Consider the following 23,761-nt stretch of genomic DNA (forward strand, 5'->3'; position numbering starts at 1 on the left):
ATCGAGGACATAGTCTGCGTTCTATGTTATCATAGAGGCACATGCTAGCACGGGATTAGGCTGGGTTTTTAATGCTGTTTCGCTCTAAATTATAGCTTTTCACTTGCCCTCCTTTGTCATTTCTTTATGCTTCAAACAAGAAATTGTCCAATTCTAATTAGTCGGTATAATTGCTGCTGGATGAAGCGCCGCTAATCGGACCCCAAACTCCTGCAAGGTGGAGTGGGTTTGTTCTTCTCTCGTCTTTCACTGACAGTCTGTTTTTTCTCCTCTCCTCTCCTCTCCTCTCCTCTCCTCTCCTCTCTTGGTTTTTCCCCTCTTTTTGGTGTTTGGTGCTCTCGAGAGGTCCTGAGGTTACTGTCACGTTATTAGTGCATCACTTGTAGGCAATTACAAGCCCCTCCAAATCCGTGTACCTGCCGCACGCCTCACTTTATGAGGGACAAGTGCCAACATGACTGATCCGTTTTTTTGACGAGATTGTGCTGTTCACAGTTGCATCATTTCAGATTTGTTTATTTGTGTCTCCACTTTAAAAGCATTTCCCTGTGATCATGAATCTAAGCCGTTTTTATTTTGTGCTTGACCTTTTTGTCATTTTATATGTAGTAGTTAAAGTGACATCCCATTGCTTGTATGAGCACCTTCACTTCACAAGTATGAGCAAACTTCTAGGCCAAAGCTTCTGTGTAAACCTCTACGTTAATGTGCATGGAAAATTGTCACTGTGCAGTCTCCGTAGGGGCTATTGTAAGTGGGCTTCTAGGGCTAAAGAATCACATATTTTTTGGTAAAGCCAAAAAAGTAAAAAGTAATGGCTAATCTTGAACACTAATAAAATGATGTGTGTATAGTGCATTCAATGGGATAAACTTAAAGGAACATTCCACTTGTATTTTTTATTTTTTATTTTTGAAAATAAAGTTTTTGAGTTTTACCGTTTTTTTTTACCGCCAGTCCCGGAGATCTGCTGAATGGATTCAAAAACAGTAAAACGCAACTGTTTAACTCTAGGGTAGTAGGAAAATGAGCCTATTTAAAAAAAAAATTGTGGAGTGTTCCTTTAAAGGGATGGTTTACCAACTAAAGATTTTATATTACTCTACCTTTATTTTTAATTGTATGATTGTTTTTGTGGAATGCAAAAGCCCAAATTTTGAAGAAACAAAAGCAAAAAACAACTTCACTGGTTTAAATTAAATCTTAAATGTCATTAATTAATAAATAAATGCATTCATTCATTCATTTAGTTATTTATTTAGGGCATACACAATGTGTTCTCTAACAGGAAGAATATGCACTACTGTTCAAAAGTTTCAGGCCAGTGAGAATTTTTATTTAAGGAATTTATTTTTTATTTATTTATTTTTCTGCAGGGATGCATTAAATGTATAGAAGATGACATTTGTACATTGTTACAAAACCTAAACCTATTTAAAATAAAGGTCATTTTTTAACTTTCTATCATGTAAAGAACTCAAATATATTAAGCAGCACAACTGTTTTTAACATTGATAATAATAAGAAATCTTTATTTAACACCAAATAGAATATTAGAATGATATATGAATAATTATGTGACTGAAGTAATAACTGCTTTGAAATGTATGAAAAAAAAACAGTTGATTAAATTGAAATATTAATATTTCACAATATTACTGCTTTTACTGTATTTTCGATTACATAAATGCAGTCTTGGTGAGCATTAGAGACTTTAAAATTTTTTAGTGCTGCTTGTCTATATAATGTTCCTATGCTTACTGTACTTCACTACTGTGTAATACATGGGAAGCGTAGTGTTAGAAGAGTCAGTGTATTTGTAACTGTTTGAGAACTGCAGTACAGCTGATGTTATCGGTTTGAGGCTGATACTGAGGTTAGTGGGACCTTTAATCTTAGCTCTCGTTATATTAAGATTTACCTCACATGGGCTAAATGACATCTTTCAGATGTGAAAGCAAAAGTGTTCTGTGTTCCATTATTCACCCAAAGATGTCCCCATACACACAGGGCTGGGCTATGCCTCGAATAACCACTAAAACAGTTTGCATTGTGCCTCTGCATATGTCTGATTGGACAGGGACAGACGTGTGTCTGTGCCAATCCTGAGGTCAGACCTGTCATGTTAGACGAGTTGAGCTGAGTGGCAGGAGGAAGTAGATAGGATCCAGCCCTCGTTAGGAACATCTTTCCGGTCCGTCCACGGCGTCGGACCCACCAGCGCAAAGCGCTCATAGTCAGGCCGGTGCCGTCACACCATCAATCATCATTATAAATCCCGCATCGTCCCTGCTACATTAACTTGGCGACCTGCGCACCCCGTCTCAATTAAACATCTGATAAATATACGGCTCATCTACGCGGACTGTCAGCCACCCGTCAGTCAGCCTCCGACGAGAACACGCTTTTATTTTTGGACCGGATGCCAATAACGGCTCTGGGACTTAAACAAAAACATCTTCCTTCAAAGTTATTGTGAGCGGGAGGAGATTGTTTGCTCAACACTAAAGGGGGTTAAGGCAGGCTTTGGCAGGGAAAGAACGGGCCTACAGAGACCCAGAGCCCCAAATCAGGAAAGTTTTGAAGCATTGTTTTGAATCTTAACAAGAGGACTGAGACATGCACAAGTAATTTGCCGTCTTTTCTCTGTTTTCCCCGGCTTTGCATTCTATGTATCAACGCATGTAAATAGCATCTTAACACTTGATGCTATTTTGAAAAGCACTCGGCCCCTGAGGATTTCTAGTGAGTGAAGCAATTTATCCACGAACAGGTGCATTTTTAATGCTTTTATACAATCAGATGAGCATTTTACATACAGACGCTGGTGTTTCGGTCTCTTTTTTTTTATTGCCGCACTCCTTTTATTCGAATTTTGAATTGATGTAGCCTTTCTAATTAAACTTGGAGAGAGATGTTAATTACCTAACAAGGTCACCTTTTTCTGCCACCATATTCAGCATTGCTCTCCTATACTCTTGCTCTCCCCTGTTCCACAGCCTAAAGGAGATTTGAAGAGCGGTGTTAATTGCCTATCCGTGATCCCATTTCAACTTTTGCATCTTACTCTTCAAGTGCCATATTTAGACTGTAAAGGAGGATTATTGGCATGTTGTGCTATTCTGCGATCCTGTGCCTCACACGATGTGTCCAGTCATCGCAAACCGCTGTTTTCTGTGGGAACTCCTCTAAGAGGCGAAGAGTGAGCGAGAGAGAAAGGGACGGCGCATATGGAGCATGATGGTTGTTATAAAAGATGTCAGCTGTAGCAGCATGCAGCTGGTGGGCTTGTGAGGTGGGAGGACGTAACATGGGTGAGATATGGTCATTTGGAGAGAATAGGGTTTTATCATATAATACCAGGATGCATGTGCATAATTTCATATGGCCCACACGCTTTCCTCATGCACAGAGCTGCCTGCATATTTCTGATGGTTCTCACAGGATGTTACATCACTCTTAAGAGGTCTCTAGGCTGCATTTTAAAAGACCAAGCATAAATAAAATCCACACAGATTGTCAAAGATGGTTAATTCAGATCAAAAAGGCCCTAGCCTATAAACTCAGAAACTAAAGAAATAGTGGAGATTACTGTAACAGTCTGTCTAACTGTCAACAACTAGGGGAGTTTGGGTGCTAAATGTCTCAAAGTTTAGTGTGAGGCAGCTACATATGTCTACTATAGATTTTGTTATGTGTAATGTGTATCCTAGAAAATCACAATTGAATACATGTGAAAACATCAGGCTTCATCTTTAGCAGATATTATAGCCTACAGAGGCAAAACATGTTTTCTATCAGCTGCTGTAAAACTCTACATTCTAATCTGGTGGGTTGCGACCCAAAAATGCCTTGGGCCTGTTTTGATCGAGTCACAGGCTGAAAGAAAAAAAATCCTAAAGTTACATTCAAACAACTCTCAGACCTAGGAATGTCAAAATTAATGGTTGGTACTAAAATAAAAACCAAATGTCTCAATTCAAGGCTTTCTTTTGTTAATAATTTAACTATGATTTTCAGAAATGTTATTACTGAACAAGACTACAACTGAATATTTAAGGTTTATCAACTTCCAGCCAAACTTTCTACTTGCAATATTATAAATACTAATGCAATATTTAATGTCAAGTAAAACAAACTTCTGTTTTTGTGTATGCAAGTACTGTACAAAATGCTGTTTTGGATCATTACCGTGATTAATGTGAAGTTTGGGTCCTGAAGCAAAGCCAGTTGAGAACTACTGATTTATAATATTAAAATCAAGAAAATAGAAGCGAAAGAAGTTAGTTTTATGGCAGGTTTGGTTTTCATATATATTAGATTTCTTACCTTGTCTGTCAGGTATTATGTTGCTGGCGGTTATAGAATGGTGGCATGAGGTCAGTACGAATAAAAATATACTTGAAATATACCTCTAAAATATAAAATGTTGCTTAAAAACATAAAACTGTGTATGAACACTAACTTGTTTTGCTACCTGCAGTGGACCGGCCTGTTTTCAGTCAGGTGTGGAGAAACTGGTAGGATGGAAATGAAGTGTGTAATGTGAGGCTGATGTGATGAGATTGTGTGTGGTGACCTCCTCTGACAGGTCTCCATCCTTCATCAGCCCGACTTCAGCCACCATCACCTCGTTTTTTCCTTCCCACCGTTTATCTCTCTCACGCTCTCATGTGTTTCCCCTTGTGCTCAATTTCTCTCAGCTCGCAGCTAAACAAATGCAGAATAACAATTATTGAAAACACAATTAAAATCTGTTAATCAGATTATTTAGTGGATAAGACCTTTAGGATGGCTCTGACAGCTTGAGGAAAAAGCTGTCCATTTTTCAGCAAAAATTGAAAAGATTATGATATGTCCATCCTGATGGTATAATCTCTTCATAGTCAGACAAAAAGATAATAATAATAAAAAAATAAAAAAACTAATAATTAACTTGACAGTATTGGATAAAGGAAAAGGCCAAGGGTAAGTATGGAAAACACTATTACTCATATCCTCAAGGGGGGTGCTGGTCTGTTTTTTTAAGAAAAAATAAATGTTTGTTAGGATAGGACAATATTTGGCCGAGATACAACTGGAATCTGGAATCTGAGGGTGCAGAGTTCATTTGGAAATCTTTAAAATCACCTTTAAAGCAATGCATATTACTTGTCAAAAATTAAGTTTAGATATATTTATGGTAGAAAATTTAATAAATATCTTCAAGGAACATGATCTTTATTTAATATCCTAATGGGATCATTTTGACCCATGCACCGTCACGATTTAAGGTTTTGTGTTCTAGGGTCACATTTAGGAATTTAAGGGCTGCTGCACCTGCAGTTTGGATGCAAATGCCTTTATTGCACTCACATACATGTTGTCAATCAAGTGGCAAGAGGCTGAGAGAGGGGGAAAAAAATCTCAGCAGACCTCAGCTGGGTTTTATTTGGGTTTAAATCCATGCTTTGTTTGGAGCAGCTGGTAATTGCGTATTGTGGGGCAATTAAGATATTTAGCATTAAGCAGAATAAGCCAGGTCAAGCACCCCACCCTCTCTACTCTCACCACCATCAAATCAAAGCAGTGGGCATCTCTCTCTCGCTCTAGCTTTTGTACGTATTGCCATGTTTATTTCTGCTGAAAAACCAGTTTAGTTCATTTGTGAGTTAGCTAGGCAGAACGGCTCCATTTCTTTTCTTTTAGGCGCCTTTATATATATATATATATATATTATTATTATTATTATTAGGATCATGCAGTGCATAACAACAGCCGAGGAATCTATTATTCATTAACTGTAACCAATATAAAATTTAAAACAGTGTTTTTTTTTTAGTTAAATTATGTGAGGTCAGCATAATATTCTGCCTATTACTTATATCTATATCATCTTTGCCTTAGTCAGCTCTATTTAAATATGCAATCATTTACAGCTTTTGACTTTATGTGTGTGCGCGCCCAATTTCCAATATTCCTCTACGCACTTTTTATGCTGACATCAATGGGCAAGCTATTAAAGACAGTATTTCATTATTGGTTCCTCGTCCCCAGTGGTTATTTACAATCCTATATATACTAAGCACTGATATTAAAGGAGACCATTTTAATGAGGTGCTATCTGCCTTAGCAATATGTCTTTCTCTGAATGAGATTGTGTTTAAAGATTTTTATCAAGAAATGGCTGTTCGCTGGGGTTATGTTTTGTCCATGAAATATGCATTTCATATCTCTTTCATTTCATTAACATAATTTAATTTGTGCTTTGCATTCTGTGCATAATACATATTTGATTTACAAAACAAATATTTCCATTAGAAAATGAATTTCATGCAGGCATAAGGCAGAACTGAATGATGTATTGTAAAGAAAGTGGAGAGAGCGAGAGAGAGGGAGAGAAAGACAGAGAGAGGGAGAGAAAAAGAATGGTATTATCCTCAGAGCGCCTTGGCAAAGAAAAAAAATACTCAATAGACTTTTAGTGTGTACGAGTGTGTATTCCTGTGCCTGTGTGCGTGTGTGTGTTTATGGATGTCTGTACGTCTAGGGATATGTACTCATACGCCATATACGCCTGTGTCTCCAGTATGTAAATGTACATTAGGACGGCTATACTTGCAGAGAGTATATTACATTAAGTTTAAAGCAATATTACTCAGATTGATTTACATTGTTTGCTATGGCCGCCTCTTCCCTCTATGTTAGCTAAGTGTTCCGGTGGCAATGTGACGCTTTGCTTTTTATTATCAGTAAAATATGGTGGATATTATAAAGATATATCTCATGGCTCAGTAGCACAAAGGAAGAGCACACATCCATTTTCATTTGGTGCCAGTTTTAAGGGTTGCGCCAGAGAACATGCTACATGTAGTATTTCACAGCTTAGCGTATGATGTACATCCTCGGGGACTTTGTTTCTTCGCCAGCCCGTCTGAACAGGGGAAGCTCGCCGCGTGTCAGTTTAAGCGGTATTAGCCGTTGCTTTAGTTTGTGAAATCACTTCCTTTTAACTCCAGCCTGTGATAAATTATGAAGTCCACCCCTCTACGTTTCCTTTCCTCCTCTTCCAAGGGAATGTTACTAGTTTTAATTAAAGCACTGCACCTTGCTAGTTTAAAGGATATCAGTGGCTGTGTGATAAGTTGCAGGAGCTCAGGGCTTTGGATAACAAGAAGCATTTTAAGTGGCCCTGACGAGTTCATATTAATTTGGCTTATCGCGGCTGTAAAAAAAAATCCAGGTAGCATTGAGGCAGATCCCGGCTTTAATGAGCTCAAAAACGTAAAGTCGGTGTCAGAACACTCCACTTTTTTATTTCAAAGGGAGTAGGAAATAACTTGTCAAAGCTAAAAGCCAAACAGTAAGATCTATGTTTCAGAGGTAACTAGTATTAGCAGGGATTTCGGGCTCGTCTGACATGCCGTACGGAAGGGAGGGCTTAAAATAGAAGTCTCAGGTATGCCAGAGTGGGGCTTATACCTGCGCGCAGTCTCTGCTGCCTTCGCTGACGGTTAAAGAAGAGCGATGAGAGGATCTTTGAGCTTTTAAAAATCTCCTTTTTTCCAATTCCTCTCCCTATAGGGTTTGCCGGAGAGGTGATCGCCTGCCCTGAGTCCCCGCTTTGAATCCATGACAGGTGTTTTTAAACTTCGCTCGAGTGGGAAGGAGAGATAGAGATCACACGATGGCTCTGAGGAGTTGACGAGAGTCTTAAGATGGTTTGGGAAAATTAAGCCTCCTCTTGTCTCTATTCTCGTAGCAGTTGAAGGCCAAATCCAGCAGGAATAAGAATACATCAAGTGGATATTTCCAAAAAAGCATTCCAAGATCATTTAGGTTTTGCCAGTTGGAGCGCACTTTTTTTTAAAAGGTTGGTGTCAAGGAATAAACCACAACCGTGAACAATTTACCCTTTATTCTCACACCTTAATCTGTTGTTCGTGACGGAAGAGACTGTGTTTCTATCTTAGCAGATGGGGAGACAGGTAACTTGGCATGTTTGTTAACGTCGCCAATGGTAGGAAAGCAGACAAAGAGAGCGAGAGACGGGGAAAGATGAGAGGAGAGAGGAAAATCAATCTAATACTGCAGAACTATCAGATCACATGAGATGATGGATTCTTGGTCGCAGCATTCAGCCGCTGTCTGCCGAGCTGTGCAAATCAATTCAAACAGACACAAAGAGTAAACACACATTCTGCACCACAATAGGAAATTGAAGCAGAGCCTCCCTTTTTAAAATATGCCTCTACATATTTGTTTTGTGGATTACCATTCTGAAATGAAATTTGAACAGTTACTTAAAATAATATGCAAAAGATATTTCCTGTTTTGCCGCCTGCCCCCTCCCCAGTGTTTGTCGGAGATGTGGGATAGCTGCGACACTGGCGTCAGTGTAAACACCACATGCGTGTGGTGTCCTGGTGATTATTTTTCATAAACATTTTCCGAGGTTTATCCTTATTGCAGAAGGTTTAGATATCATATTTTATTTGTTTTTGCACCGTTGAAAAAATATTTTTTCGAAAATCGAGCCTGTGTTTGTCTGCATGCCAGTGGACACAGGTTGGAATGGACAGCGTTTTTCAGGGACAAGAGGCCACTGAAGCTCTGTCATAAAGTTTTTGTATTTGGAGCCATACGGATTTTACGGACCTAATTGAACTGTGTGCACTTCTTGTTCACGTTACAGGCTGAACTACTGTTGTAAGGTCAAACTTTAGCAGACATTCATTAAAAGTCCTTTGACTTTTAATGAAAGATTTCTTCAGTTGGCCTACACGTCTGGTGCACGAAACATTAAGCATGAACAAGGTTCTTGAAGTCATGAAGTATAACATGACTTAGTCAGGCAAAGCATTATATAAATCAATGTGACAGGTCAGACGTGTTCTTAAGTACAGAACGAAGACCACAGTAGAATGCACATGCAAGAAACTGTTAACGCCAACAATTATTAATAATAATAATAAAAAGTATACTTTCGCTGATGTGGATGGAACACTACACTAACACAGTCCTGTGCTACTATTCACCACTGCTGAATATACTGCGTGAAAAGAGCTGTTTGTCTTTAGTGGATAAAAGGATACTGCATTTCCACTGTAGTCTGATTCCCAACCAAATCATTCTTATAAGTTAGTTTGGTAACACTTCAGAATAGGGTACACATTTTCACTATTAACTAAGAGTTTTCCCTTAACAAACTTCTAATTTGCTGCATAGTTAGTAAGGTAGTTGTTAATTTTGGGTTTGGGGTTAGTTTAAGGGATGTCATGCTGAATAAGGCATTAATATTAGCTTTTTAAGTAACAATAAACAGCCAATAAGCTAGTAATATGCATGTTAATAATCAACTAGTTAATAGTGAGAACTGGTCCTCAAGATAAATTGTTACTGTTAGTTATTTTGGTAAAACAAACAAATAATTAATTAGAGTATTAGCTGTGTCCCATTTCAAAGCATGCACCCTCTGGAGGTTGCATTTGTCAGCCACGTATGTCATTGAGGATGTCTCATTTCAGAAAAAAACTAACCATTACAAAGCTGACTGTTATTCCTTGTGAGAAATTGTCATTTTTTTTCTTTCTTTGGAGACATCTTCGACAGCATATGCGACCCTACTGGGGGTGCTGCCTTCAAAATGAGACACACCCACTGTTGTGCCTCTCAAATGAAGCCGGAAATATCATAATTACGAGTTCCAAGCATGTGAATGATCGAGTGAAGTCTTATTTGTTAGTGGGAAACTCTGAATTCTAGATGATACAGTAGATTTTTAATGTCATAAGTAAAAATGGCAGAAACACTGATCTACTGTATGATATATACAAATAAATACACACTCATGCATATATATATATATATATATATATATATATATATATATATATATATATATATAAGAAAAATTTTGCTTTTTATATTAAATATGTTTATATATATAATATATAAATTATATGAATATAGCTAAATATATACATGTAAATATTTACAAAATATATATTGTATGTGTATTTATATATACATAATAAATATACACAGTAAACACACACGTATATTATGTAAACATAGCGATTAACCGTTTGACATCACTGATAGAGATATGTATAATCGAATGATACCATGTATAAATGTGATAGAAACTAGTATTTTTCATCATTTTGAATTCAGATGTAGTTATTAAGGTGCATTATTCACAGTATAATTCTTTTTGTTTAGACTACTGCTGTGTTATGTGTAAGATTTGAATGCGTGATCTTAAATTCTTCACAATTTCCATATTCCTATTCTTTAGCTTTGTCTCCAGTGGTGCTGTTCGCATCAGAAATCTGTGTCTCTAACAAAGCCTGTTTAGCATGGCACGTTGTGTTTCACTGGGCCACTCCACAACGTGCCCAGTCTGCTCACATAATTGGAGAGATCCTTATGAGAGAGTGTGAAGGGCGGGGAACAAAAGCGGACCGATGACTGGGACAGTTGTTGGGGCCAGTGTTGACAGCTAGCAGAGCCGCGTGCTGTGGGAGAGAAGCTGTGGCCCTGTCCGCATGCAGAGTGTACTGTATGCAGGTGTTAGGACTTAGAGTCTAATGAGCCTTAATTAGCCCATTCGAGTAATCAGTGGCTTGATTGGTCCTGTGTGCTTAAGTAAACCAGCACATGCGAAGAGTGCTGGCGGGATTCAGGGCGTTTCAAGAGCACTGGTTCACTCAGGGTAGTTTGTCTAGGTATTACATCTCTTATCTCTTTATTAACATGCATGTTTATTTGAAGTATTGTTGTGAAATATGTTAATGTTATGTATTAAAATGTGGACAGCTTTGGGTTGACGAGCTGGTCTTGAGAAGGACTCTTGCACCAATGGAGCCCCGTGTCTCTCCTCTGCCCCCAGCACTCACCTCTTCATGCAGCCACCACTTGACAGTGCAGACTCTTCAGAGGCCTGCCTGATGCCCATCAGCATGAGGGACTCAAGTCTTCATCCTCCATCATCACAGCACAAAGACATCTGGACGATTGTCAAGGACGTCACAATTTCTGTGATAGCTGACATATCCCATGGGGCATTGCAGGAAAAGGAAAGCAAAGTCACTCTTGCGTGAGCAAATACAGTATGGGTGATGAGTGGGAACATGTATGAAGAAGTAATACCATGATGTATCTCTGAGATTAATAGTCCTTTGTGACAAAAGAAATCCTTGAACATAATAGTCGTGTTGCTTTTTGTACTTTTAGGCTTCATTAATGCAGTTATCTTTTTGTGCTGACTGGTAGGCTGACGGGTATTACATAATAATATTTAATTATTATAATATTATTAATTTTATTATAATTAAGTATTACTAGTAGTAGTAATATTAACCTATGTGTGTGCAAAACACAATGTATAGTTGAATATGCATGTTTTCTCTGAAGTATTTTAATAAAAAAAATAAATAAATAAAAAAAAATTATATATATATATATATATATGTCTGATTAAGCATTGTTTATGTAGTATACTGTCCTCAAACCTAGCTTTTCAGCCTCTAGTTCAGTGAGGTACAGTTTTTTTTTTTTTAATTTGCTCTTTGAAGGGGTCATATGATGTTGATAAAAATAACATTTTGTTGTGTATTTGGTGTAATGCAATGTCTTTATGTGGTTTATTTTCCACATAATGTACATTATTGTTGCTCCTCTGTGCCCCGCCTTTCTGAAACTTGTTGATTTTTACAAAACTCATCGTTCTTAAAAGCGAGGTTTGCTCTGATGGCCAGCCATCCAGTGCATTGTGACTGGTTGAATACCTCAAGTGTGTGATGTGTTAAGCCCCTTACCATACTGTGATGTCATCTCCTGGCGCAACAAGGCAAAAAAAATAAAAAATAAAACCCATTATAAACGAGACATTTGTTGCATCCAGTGCGGACATAATTACTGATTATAATGTCTTATACTGTCTTTTTACGCATTGCGTAGCATATCGCTCTGCATAAACATAAAACCATGTCTGTATTTGTAATCAGAGAAATGTCAAACAACAAGAGCTACTTTACCCTGTTTAAAACTCACGTTTGAATCATCAGTGACAAATTCTTTAAATATAAAAATGTACTTACAGACTGTTAGTAAGAAGCGCCAGATTGTCCTTGCAGAGTTGGAATTGTCTCTCTTTATAGAAACAACCTTTGTGCACAGACGCATTGTAGGCTTTTCTCCCAGGTTCAGGAAATAGTCCTCCATAAAATGCCCTGCACATATCTGAATATTTGGGTTGAACTGTTCTGGAACAGTGTTGTAAATACAACTTAACTTTCTAGTCTTGGCCTCTTTTGGAAGGCCAAACAGTAGTTTTGCTTTCACAGTGAAACACACAGCATCTCCACAACATGGCAGCGGTGGCGGCAACAATACTACAGCAAAAATGAAAGTTATGCCTTCATTCTTTGTGTGAACATTTGGGCGGTGTTATGCAAATCTTCCCACACAGTGGCATAGACATGTGGGGGGGTGTTTAAACGAGACATTTTAGGGGGGGGCGTAGATGAGTCTTAACTTTTAAAAATAATATCTCTTTGGGTTTGAGACTTTAGTCTTTGCAACTTTAGGGATCTTATCTATGCGCAAACAGCTTGTACCACTCCAAAGAGAAAGGAAAATTTGAAATTGCATCCTATGACCCCTTTAATGGGTAGCTAAAAGCTGTAGATTTACACTTTCACCTTTTATTTAGATGGTCATATCTTCTCCCCATAGCCAACAGCATAAACTAATCCTGTATTGCGTTTCAATATAATGATATATAGAAATGATGATTACCCTCTAATTCAATTGCTTGGTAATCAAATTGTAGTAATGGTGCTTATTTGGTACCCCAATTTATAGTTTTCCCAGAAATCATTAAGCAATTTACCCTTCAAATCTACTTTGAATATGCGTGAGCACAGACGCACACACACAGACTAGTATTATGGTGTATTATATGAAGCCCCAGCTGTTTGAGATGATGATGGTAGCAGAAGGACTCTTGTGAGAGTCATGGGTAAACAGAAAGAGTCCTGGCTGTCTTCTTCTGGACACAGACTTCTTCCTGTTTGCCAGGATTGGGATAAAGATGCTGGAATCAAAAGACGGCACTGAAACATATCCAAAGTTTGAGCCACATGTGTTTACCCTTAACCTCAACAAAGCCTGCTTCCGAATGTCTGGAATATTGGCCTGTCGGTACATTTTGGAACATTGTGAGGAAGGGCTAAAGTCTACAGAGCCTTTGCAATCACACTTGTTTTGTTTGTGCCATTTACTTGGTGCGTGACTGCAGCATGTCAATGGCCTAATGTAATCACTTACTTTCTGTTTGCTTTCATAAAGGGTTTTACATGCATTAAATGCTGTAATGAATCAGTTCAGTGGATAGAGTTGCTTAAGACTCTCCCATCTGGGTTTCTTTTCTAACTTACTTAATATTGAGTCACTTTCAGGCAATTGGGGGGGGATGCATTTACTGCTTATAGCTGGAGAAGGTTACCTTCCGATCAGCGTTAGCTAAATAAATATCATCGTACAAGAGGAAGCTGGGAGCCGATGCCACTCTCATGCTGTGAAGAGCCCTCATAATACTACTGGCATTGTGGTTATGCATAACGTGCCATTCGGCACAATATCAGCACTGTTTTTTTCCTTGCTTTAAGCCTGCCGTCCAAACTCGCCCAGGAGCTGAGGCATGGGCAGTTCTCATGCTCCCTTAAAAGCTGCACATACAGTCTGAGAATCTTCTACCGCCCAGGGCTGCGCAGCATCCACTTAGGCACTGACAGTGGCCGATAACCCAATCTCCAGGGGGCTTGTGGTGGAGACTGATCTAACGGCCCCTCAGTGATGTGTCTGTGTCCATGGTGGGCATTTCATTTATTTTTCTCTCTTTCTCTTGTTCTGTAACTGCCAGAACAGCTGTATGTCTGTAGGAAAGCTCTGCCTTTGATATGTTTGAAGTGAAGGCGAAACCACTCATTTCTCACTAGGAGGATGAAGAGCGAGCTGAAAGGTCTCTGTCTGCACTTCATAGTGACAGAACAGTCGGAAAGAGCTTGGAGTGAGTGAATGCGTTCATGTATGATGAAATTAGTTTGCTGTTAGGGATGAGTGGACTGCTAGTTTTACTGATGTAATGCGGAGGTAAAATCATCACGAGTCATACTAATTACGAGCTGTTGTACTGGTTTTTGTGTGTGTGTATTTGTAAGCCATTTTTGAGTAAAACCTTGTTATATAAAAATAATTATAGTTATGTATTAAACATAGTTATATATAATACATCAGTATGTGATATATTAAATAAAGAATTTATTTAGTGCTGCAAGGATGATGTGATTTAGTAGGCCAGCCCAGACGTTAGCACCTTGGTTCTCTTGACCAAAAGCCAACAGAAGTTTTCCATTGGCTTTTGGATTATAGCTGAAAATAGCGCTGTTTGCAACTACAGTTTTTCTTCATCAAGATAATCTATGAATTTTGAAGTCAGATACAATCATATCAAGCAAAAACCGAAAGTTAGGCTATAAACTAACTACACCAGAGTTGCATGCTTTCAAATTTACGACCACTAAGAATTCAACAAGTCTTTAAGTCTTTATTTAAAGTCTATAAGTGAAAAGCTTGAGTTTGAATAGTTTGCAAGATTATAAAAACAACTAGGCTAGGTCTCAGACAACCTCATCAATCCAATTTTTTAACAACTGCCTATTTCAATGCATGTAAAAGCTTGGGGAAAAAACATTGTGGGCTATTACTGATGTGTTGGCCTGCTAAAGGACCTTATGCCAGACATTAACCATAAACCTCTTGAAAAAACCCATTCACTTAAGGACGATGAAATCAGAAGAATACACTACACAACATGTAAACTCTGAAGATATTTACACTTACCGACTTGTGCAGTATTCAGTCATTTACCACACTATGACTTTTTTTGACACATTTTTTTTACAGACTCATCCAGGATGTAAATCGTCCTCCCTATACGCAAAGTATGCAAGGTGCACAGTGTCAGTCTTGGAGAGTTTTTAATTAAATGCAGCCTGTTATGTCTTAAGTGAACATACATACACTTGTGCCTTTGGTCTTAAAGTGACAGCAGCCTAATAAACCTGCTGCTCTGTTTGTCATTCATGTGATTTTAGGTATTTGATGAATGCACTGACAGTGGCTCCTGAAACAATTTTGCTTTGGCCCCCTGTCAATGAGTCCCCATGAGTCACAACCCCTTAATCTGTTCTTTTAAAGCAGTTTTTTTTAAGTGAGTTGACACCGTCAGTAATACAAAAAAATAAGATAAATACAAATTGTAGCATACATACAATCAAAAAAGATACAAAGGAAATAAGCAATGTTGCCTCCAATACATTGTATATACTATACAGTACTTTGTTATTCCAGCCTAAGATCTTACAATGTTCCTAAAAATTAAACAGTGTGCTAGCATGCACCAGAACCCCTTGAGTGACCTAGTGGTCTTCTTGTGCTGTATGCACACTGAGGCTCTGCTGGCATAGTGCATTATTTACCAAAGATTGATGGTATTTGTGGTCCATAACTACACCAATGCTTCCCTTCTGTTCAGTTCCATACTCTGAAAATCAAACTGCACATACACCCTCCAAAGATTATAAAATACCCCACTAACCATGCTTTATATATATATATATATATATATATATATATATATATATATATATATATATTATTGCTTCCTCTTTCACACACTAACACACATAGGCATCCATGAAATAGCTGAGTGGAACAAAAGCGGGAACCTTCACGCCACTTGGCTGGCACATGTGGACAAGCCAGTACCGACTGGCTGCTTCACTGTCACCGGCTGATAGCCAGGCTTTAATGGAAAAGATACAGCCCAGCCAAAGACTGGGAATCATTTCTACGATAAAGTTATATGTTCATCCTTGAACAACTGAGAGATAATGTTTGGCTTCATTATAATTCCCAGTGTGTTTAAACAGACAGCCCAGAATGCAAACAAAAGCAGATGAAATTTGAAAAGTATTATCAATATTGCAGATAGCGGATGCCCTTTCCAATCAGAAAAAGCGTATCTCACATAGAAAATTTATGGTTGACTAGTTCATTCGTTTCTATTAGCCTGTTGTATGTTTCTCTCTTCCTCGTATATATTTATGTGGAATTTATGAGAGGGCCAAACAAACTGTCTTTAGATATTCCTTTAATTCACTAAGCTGGCCTGCTAAAGGTAGCTGGGTGCATTTAAAAGGCATTAGTTTGCTCTGACTGATATTTTTCTGAACTCCCTCCAAAGGGCCATTCGTCACGTGCCCCGGCCGTAGTCCAGCACGCTTGTTGCATCGCTCTGCGTTTGTGTGTATGTATGTGTGTGTGACAGATAGAGACCCATGTGTGTTTCTGTGAGCAATTTTCACTGTGTGCACCACTGCGGCTCCTTCACACGCCACTCGACGTATTCTGCGAGTCTCTTAATAGCAAGCTGCTGGAGCAAAATAATTGTCATTTTCCAGCCACTGGGCCTAAAGTCATATAACATAATGAAATGTCTAAAAAAGTGAGGGGGTGGGGGTGGTTTGTGTATATATATATTTCTACGTGGTGCTCAGGGTTCGGTTCAGTGCACGGAAGGTCTGCTGAATCAAATGCTGTGCCACTTGAATAATTTACTGTGTACCTTGGAAAGTGTGTGTGCATTTGTGTGTCTGTGAGTGTGTAAGTGGTGTTCAAGAATGCCAGCAAGGTGAAATGTCTAAATATTGTATATGCCCACTCCAAAGTGTGTTTGTGCATGCTGTGATGTATGTCCTGGGGATCTTGATACAACATTCAATACAGTCCTGCTGGACAGATTAGGCTGCTAACAGAGGAAGCCAAGGTACGGCAGGAACCGGTGATATGTGCCTCAGCACTAAGTGTTCTGGGACAGGCTGATGGGTTGATTTAAGCTGGGGTGGGAGCAAGTGGAGATAAATGTTAGTGATGCACCCCCCCCCATCCCCCTCCCTGTTTTTTCTACTTCAGTAGATCCATCAACTGCTATTGAGGAAAATGAGTAAGGCGTGGAGGTGAACACATTACAGAGGGCTGACCTTGCCCAGAAAAGAAAGAGCATGTTAGATGTCCCATGAAGCCTGTCCCCCTCACCTGGAACATCATCATAGGCATTTTGTTAGGTTTAGAGGTTCTTTTTTCAATGGCATTGGTAGGTTGATTTCCTGAAAAGTGTAAACAGCGTAGTGCTTTCAGAGCATGAATAGCTTGACACATCAACATTGGCTGATACAACGTTTGGCAGACCATTTTTGTGAAACCTTTTGAAAGCAATCAATATTTTTGCAAAACAATTTGCTGCCACTAGTGGCTCAGAATCACACATAAAGATTCTGAAATCTGTATATTATTTTGCAATTATATAATTGCATGAGTATATATATATGTGTGTGTGTGCGCACGCATATTTGTAGCAATAGCCAAAAATACATTGTATGGGCCAAAATTATAGATTTTTCTTTTATGCCAAAAGTTATTAGGATATTAAGTAAAGATCATGTTCGCTGTAGATATTTTGTTAATTTCCTACCTTAAATATATCAAAAATATACCAAAATGTGGGTTTCCAAATTCTATATCTTTAGATATTTTAAATATCAGGACACAAATCCACATTAAAGCCTTAGGCGCATTCTTTGACTTCCATTCCAACAATATTCTTCTCCTTCCAACAATATTCTTCTCCTTCTCCTACAAATGTTAGTCAAATATACTCCATGTTCTGGTACTCCAAAAATAGCAATTTCAAGTTATATTCAAGTTGAAAGCAGCATTTATTCTTTTGAATTTAAACACCCAACTGTTTTTGTTTTAGCTTTTGGCAGGACCAAAACATATGAATAAAGTCAGCCTCATCATTTTTGCATCTTTCACACATATTATCAACATTAGGATAGATTTTAGAAAGTCTAGTTTTTGTGCAATGGGCACAGTGAATTTCAGACTGAGGTGTGCACAAGAGCGTAATCCATTTACTCACTGTACAGTATATTTTATATATATTCATACAGTACATAGTTTCATGACAAATGCAGTTCACTGGTTGCTGATTTTGACGTCTGTGTAGGTGTGTGGGTTTGGACAGAGGTTGTGGCTCTAATGGAGACACAGGTTTATTGACAATGAAACGGTTTGGCTGTATCTGCAATGGGCTGCCTGCTGCCTGTGATATACTGGAGCCAGAGTCTAGTCAAGGCTGACATACACCATCCAGTGCTGACAGCAGCAGCCACACACACACACACACACACACACACACACACACACACACACACACACACACACACACACACACACACACACAGCAGCATAAAGCAGCATAAAATTCTAAAACACTGGCGTACATACACACAAATATATATAGACATACACAAAGATGTGGAATTATCTGCTGGACTTCAACATACTGATTCTGGGCACAAATGTCATGTTTCAGCTAAAGCTGGACAAAGTTCACTATTACTAATTCTAAAACATTTCTTTGAAATATACCTTTCTTCCATGTCAAAAAACATCTGTCAACATTTTAGAGGATCTAGACTGCTTAGATTCAGCAACATATGATAAAACAGAAAAGCTCTGTTCCCAAACCTGCCTGCATTTTAAGGCATCATAGGTGCTATCACAACTGATGTTTAATTATACTGCCTCTTCAGATATCTTGTTTTAATCAAATGTCAGGGCATGATTTTTTTTTTTTTGTATCATATTATAGATGATCTCTTATTGAAAATAAGTAAATAAATACATAAATAAAGCGGCGAGAAAGAGGTTTATCAATAATGTCTCACTATTTGTGTGAGCATTTGTGTTGTTGCCTATATAGAACGTTCCAAATCGGTTCCATGAGATGGTTTTAATGGAGAATGACAGCTCATTGCATTTTGGAACAGAGCTAGTCTCAGGGATCTAGGATATATTTTATAAACATTTATGCACAATACATCACTACCACACCAGTTATTGGCAGATATATATCTGTATGTCTTTTTATTTTTATTTTTATTTTTTTTTAGTTACAGTTGTTATCTTACAGTATTGTACACATATTAGTCGGTATTGGTAAGATGATGATTTGATACTTTTAGCATTGAACGCTCACTTAGAGTTAATTTTTAAGACCAATTTTGCAATTTTAAATATATTTTATATACACATACTAATTTTCATACTGTACATTCTATTCTGTGATTTCTAAATGGGCTTGTATTTAAAATTATTTTCTTTCTTTTTAGTGTTTTGTTTCTTAATTCATAGGCAAACTATCACAAAATGCGAACATGGGCTATTTATTTGTTCTTAGCCATAACATGAGAATAATTATTGGTCAGAATTTCTAGATAGCAGCATCACTTTTAGTTAATATTTGCTTGTACCAGGTTTGAAGCACAGTTTGCTTTGTTTTAGCTGTTTAAATATGTTCATCATCAGTTCTTTATAGTGTTGTGTGGCTGGGCATAGAGATGAAGCTTTAACACAGTGTGGCACTGCCTTTTAGTAATTATTTATTAATTATTACCATTATTAAATAATGTTGCTGCTGTTGTTGTTATTACCAAACACAATAATATGCAAAGCTATGTCAGGATTAATGACAGAGTAATGGTTAGCAGATGTTTATTGCAGGCAATATGAGAAGGATGCTCATATCTTTTACAAGTGTTGTGCAGCTTTACTTTCTTTAGATATAACAAACGTAAACCTATTGAAGGCTAGCCGTGTTTTGTGAGGGCTGCCCTTGTAATCTTTATTAGAGGTCATCTTTTACACGCATGCCTCTAGCTGGGTGTTCTTCATATATATAGTCTGTCTCCATGTCAGATTAAAAAGGAAGTAAGGGCTTGCAAGAAGAATAAAGAACTCTTTCCAAGAAGTATTAGTTCCTTTTTAATTTTAGCGGGATGAGGAACCCAGAATTTAAATGAAAGAATCGGTTTTCATCCAGCTAATAGTAATCCATAATCCAGCCAACGTGTCTTAACCACAATGTGGTTGGTCTGATTAACTTTAATGCTTTTTCTCTCAATTTATTGAAATGTTGGAATGAGCACATTTGGTTTGGAAGTCTCTCTCTCTCTGTGTCGCTCTATCTCTCTCTGTGAGTGAGAGAAAGATAGACTGTGAAAGTGAACATGGGGAGGGGGTGGAGAGGGAGAAAATATAACTTTAAGAGCAGGATGGCTGGGTCATTAAATATGTTTCATTCCCTCAGACAACGGGGGGTATGTGAGCCCATCGAAGATGCATTTTAAGGATAGTGTTGGCTCTTTAATATTTCAACCGATTTATAAAAAAAACGTCATCGAGAAAGGGCAAAAAAATAATTAAACAGACGAGTTTCATTTTCTGCCAGACTTCAAATGAATTTCTGTAATGATCTCAAAACCTGTGAAAGGCAAATCCAATCAAACAATATCTAGTGGGTTTCATTTTCCTCTGCATAGCGATGACCCCCTTTGTCAAAGGGTGAGCCGAGGAGACTGTAGGTCGCCATAGTCATCCAAATGAAGGAGACAATTTAGCGTAGTTAAAGCTATTATCCCACTAGTGTGTGTGTGCTTCCACGTTTGTGTCGACGCTATAGCTTTAACATTTTGAAGCTTTGATATGAGTCACTGTAAATGATGCCACAGAAGGTCAATTGCCGAGTTCAAAATGGCTAATGGAGGGAGGGAAAAATATTGTGTTGTTTTTCTGCTTTCAAACCTCCCCACTCTCCCCAGACACAACTTAGCATTTATTAAAAAAAAATTAAAAAAGCAAACATTTGTTCAGTCAGCCTGTGTCATTAATACAATACGCCATAAATAAGGCTCAGGTCTCTGTGTTTGAAGAGTGTGATATGAGCCCATTGTTTTTACTCTTTTTACCTTTAACCATTTGGTGGGTAATCACGCATAAGGAGGAAGAATAAGCCATGAGTGAATGAGCAGCAATGGTCCACTGACCTTTTACTGCTCATTATTGGACAACCCGAGAAAAAAAAAACTGAACAAAATCTCCTAAATCTTCAGGGAATCTTGGCTTTGTGCAACTCACAATATTGTTGCTTTCAGTGTGCGGAGAAGAGGAAGTCTCGGGACGGATGTTGGCGGTCTGACTCTGAGGTTGCGGTAATCTTTGTCACCGGGGGGCAGTCTGCTGCGTTTGGCCTTTAGGCCTGCAGGTGTGCAGTCCTCCACGCTCTTACAGGAAGCACCAGGAGACTCGTTGCACAACTACGCACGCCCCCATATGCATGCATGCAGACGTTTACACAGAGAGATGGAGAGCTGGTCTGTGGTTCTGGAAACTTTTGAGATCACATTACTAGAAGTACTAAAACTTCATAATATGACAGCACACACACACACAGGAAAATATGCCAAACAAGCATTACACTAATCACTACTTTGAAATAGGGAGGCTATTTATATATTATGCATTGTGCACTATATGCAGTCCTGGGAGAGAAGAGGAAAGAAAAATTGATATCAGATGAAAATGAACACTCTGTAAAGCACATTAACTATCTCAGGTTTGGGAGCACATGCTGACTGCCAAATGGGACACCCCTGTGGAAAGCAAAATGGTCTCTCCCACAATTAATGTGGCGCACCTGTGATGGTTGATAAAGACTGCCGCACTGTGCACAGGTGTGGAACATTAATTCTGGGGGTGTTCCTTGAAAAGACGAGCCCCCCTCCACCTCTACCACCAGCACCTCTCCGCCCCCCACCCTCTCCTCCCCCACCTTTGGAGAGCGAAAACCCAAGAAAACAACGCTGCCGTTCATTCGGAGTGATCTGTGTGCAAAAGTATGCAAATGAATATGCGGCATGCTAATCAATCCTGTCCTTCACACAGACTGAAGGGGAAGAAGGAATATGGAGAACGAGTGAGTCAATTGGGTCTGAGAGGGAATATGGAATGGGGGAAATGAGCTAGAATTCGCTTTGTTCAACATTTTATATTGCTGTATATGTATATATTGACCTATGCGCACTTGGAAAACTTTGTAGGTTTTTACTGATAAGAAAGAACTGTTCATGGAAAGTTCCAATGCAATGCCCTCCGAGATGCATTTCAGATGACGAGGTGGTTAGAGAGGCATATGTGGCCAAGTGTAAATGCAGTTTATTCAGGCCACATACACTGCAGTTTGGGGTCTGTAAAATATGTATTTTTCATGTTTTAAAAAGAAGTCTCTTATGCTTAAGGTTGCATTTATTTGATAAAAAATACAGTGAAAACTGTAATATTGAGAAAGTGTTATAATTTATAATAACTGTTTTCTATTCAGAATTGTGGATATTGACCATATTTTCAGGATTATTTGCAGAAAAGGCTTAAAAAAACTGCATTTATTCTTTTATTTTAGTAACAATATAAAAGTCTACTTTCAATTTGGATAAATTTAATGTGACAAAAGTGCAATAAATAAATAAATTAATTAAACGTATTAACCCCAGATGTTTGAATGGTAGTGTTCATAAACTTTACTTAATCTAAAAGAGAATTACATCAGAATACAGTACAATTCACAAGTAAGCAAGCAGTCATGCATGGATGGCAAAATTGAACTATTCACTAAGCGCCGTTACTGTTGCAAACTTTACAGAACATCCTATAGAAGTGATCTGGAGGTGTGTGTAGCAAAATGGGTAACACTTTAGTATAGGGTCCAATTCACACTGATAACTAGCTGCTTATTAGCATGTCTATTATTAACATATTGGCTGTTTATTAGTGCTTATAAAGTACATATAATGCATGACATCCATAATCCTACCCAATTCCCTAAACTTAACAACTACCTTATAAACAAATAAAGTAAGCATCAAATAAGGAGTTAATTGAGGCAAAAGTTATAGTTAATGGTTAGTTAATAGTGTGAATTGGACCCTAAAATAACGTGTGACCGAATGAATTGTGACTTTTTATCTGCTACTTTCATAAAGAAATTCGTAATTTACGCAGTAGCATTTTGCTTAATCTGGAGACTGTACATCAGGACAGAAACAGATGATTTTTCATTTTTAACTTAAAACAATAGAAACACCTCATTTTAAAGTGATTTTAACTGATACTGATAAGTACTATAGACACTGCACACTGGCAGTAAAAAAGATACAAAAGCTGTCACCTTTACAAAAAATACACCTTTGTATCTTATTTACCCCTAAAAGGTGCATATTTCCCCATAGTACCTTATAGGCACATTTGTAACTAAATGGTACATTTTGTTCTGCCCCAGTGACAGCTTTTACATTTTTTTTTCTTTCTCTGAGAGCATGTAGTAACTTGAATTAATATTTTAACATTGAATCAATGAAGGGTTACACATTATTTCAAGTCCACTTCAGAAATTCTACTAATTATAAGTAACTTTGCAACCACAAATCAAGTAACTCTCATTAGAGTATGTTGGAGTAAGAGTAAGTTGACATGCACTTGCAAAGTTAATTGTAGTCTATGGATGCATTAATGTCGGTAACCTTTATTTAAGGCAGACTAAATTTTTAAGGCAGTCAACTTCCAGACTGAGCAAAGATGACGTTCCACTGGAATTAGATTCTTTGCGTGGACTGTAGCATAATAATAGAAAAACTTGGATTTATATCTATTTTACAGTGACACGTTTATGTGGCCAAGTGTAAATTGGAATTTGGATATCTAATCAGATGGCAATTGATTGATTCCAAATACATTAAATGATGTCATCAGTAAA

At 37.9% G+C, this 23,761-nt stretch overlaps 1 long non-coding RNA gene across 1 annotated transcript in view; it reads left to right on the plus strand.

The window, feature by feature from the left end:
* The window catches only part of LOC132123558 (uncharacterized), a 71,770-nt gene extending 60,516 nt beyond the window's left edge, over positions 1–11,254 (plus strand). Inside the window, exon 3 of the long non-coding RNA XR_009426535.1 lies at positions 10,874–11,254. This is a non-coding gene — a long non-coding RNA (uncharacterized LOC132123558). The remainder of the gene's footprint in view (positions 1–10,873) is intronic.
* The last annotated feature ends 12,507 nt before the right edge of the window (positions 11,255–23,761 follow it).

This window comes from Carassius carassius, chromosome 3 (assembly GCF_963082965.1).
Source record: "Carassius carassius chromosome 3, fCarCar2.1, whole genome shotgun sequence".
NCBI classification, from domain to species: Eukaryota; Metazoa; Chordata; class Actinopteri; order Cypriniformes; family Cyprinidae; genus Carassius; species Carassius carassius.